We start from the raw sequence: 1,732 nt of genomic DNA on the forward strand, positions 1-1,732 counted from the left end.
AACATTCCTGTATTAATTTCATAAAAAACATTATTTTTTTTTTTTTTATAAAAGCCAAGATGAAAAGAAAATGTTGCCACATAGAGGATTCTAACCCAGTCCCTTCGATTCTGCAGTCTACACCTAAGACTACTGCAGTTTATCGAAGTCGTGCGAATATCACCTTCTCTTTTGTTCATTAACCAAATAACACCGATACATTGTTAAATGGCATTTATTTAATGAAATCTTACGAAGGGTGATGAGTTTCTGAAAAATCTTCAGCGCACCGTTACCCTGAAATGGTAGGTCGTGAGCTGCTCCCACTAGAATAGGGAGACGAGTGGCGTCAGCAGGGTGCTCCGAGCTGCGCAGCTGCTACTAGGGGGAAGAGTGGAGGCAGATGGCTACGGTGAGACGCCTGCCCCCATCGTGGTGCTGCTGCTTGGACTGCTGCCAGAGCACAGTTGGTGACGTGGCGCAGAGTCGTTTCTTCACTAGATGCCTTGCGGTCTGGTGCCACCGTCACAACTGATTTCCGGGGTTTTCCAAGTGGCAGAAAAGATTTCTGACGCGACTCCAGCGGCAGTCTACAGCGACATGCTTGTCAGGAGTTCGGCGATGGTCGCTAGAGTGCGTCGAGCTTCCGTAGAAGTCACACGCTTTGGCGGTGCTCTTAGAAAGTTTGTGGTTGCGCAGCGCCATCGCAATGATGCCATAAAACATTATTTCTCTAATATAAACATTTAATAGGCACTACGCATTTTGACATTTTGAATCATTATATTATCCATACAATAAACTTTAACTGAGACACTAAAATTACTCATCTCAGTTGACTTTTATTACCTCCCTTCATATTTTGTGGAAAAACCTCTGTTTAGTCTAGTACTTTTTTTTTAGCACTCCGTCTTCGGGCCACGAGTGGCCTCCGAGACCATCCGACAGCCATGTCACCTTCAGAGGAGGATGCGGATAGGAGGGGCGTGGGGTCAGCGCACCGCTCTCCCGGTCGTTATGATGGTATTCTTGACCGAAGCCGCTACTATTCGTCAAGTACCTCCTCAATTGGCATCACGAGGCTGAGTGCACCCCGAAAAATGGCAACAGCGCATGGCGGCCTGGATGGTCACCCATCCAAGTGCCGACCACGCCCGACAGCGCTTAACTTCGGTGATCTGACGGGAACCGGTGTAACCACTGCGGCAAGGCCGTTGCCATTGTTTAGTCTAGTAGATGATTAAATTTTGGACCATGTTATTGTTCTTTCCTAACAAGGAAAACGTTGACCCTTTGTTGTGGATATGCTGTAACAAATAATCAGTAACGTGTCAAAACTGTCAGATCGTGTAGGTGAGTGGTGTCTCGACACAATCCTAGCTCGGTCTGCCTCAGTATGGTTTCCAGGCACTCCTAAGGCCATTATGGGAAGCATTTGCACCCGTTACATTTTCCACAAAACAGAAGAACATGAAAAAAAGACACATGTACAATAGAACACTGATACGCAGGTAGATTCCAGCAGTCATATATACAACCATAGATTTAGTCAAGGAGGCGAAGAAAGCCATTGTGCACTCCGTGTTTATACCTGTTGCAGTCTCTCCAGAAGTAGAAGGGGTCCTTCCGGATACCCTTCTCGGGTAAGTATAAAAAGCACTTCTGTCTCAAAGGGTGCAGGTCGAACACAGGAAAAATGTAGATCTAGGAACCATCGGTATAATACTTGCAAACTGACGTAGCTGTGTTGGAA

General features: G+C 46.2%; 1 pseudogene; it reads right to left on the reverse strand.

Moving 5' to 3' along the window:
* Nucleotides 1–1,080: 1,080 nt before the first annotated feature.
* Nucleotides 1,081–1,198, reverse strand: LOC124724668 (annotated as a pseudogene).
* Nucleotides 1,199–1,732: the final 534 nt, after the last annotated feature.

Source organism: Schistocerca piceifrons, chromosome 1 (genome assembly GCF_021461385.2).
Source record: "Schistocerca piceifrons isolate TAMUIC-IGC-003096 chromosome 1, iqSchPice1.1, whole genome shotgun sequence".
NCBI classification, from domain to species: Eukaryota; Metazoa; Arthropoda; class Insecta; order Orthoptera; family Acrididae; genus Schistocerca; species Schistocerca piceifrons.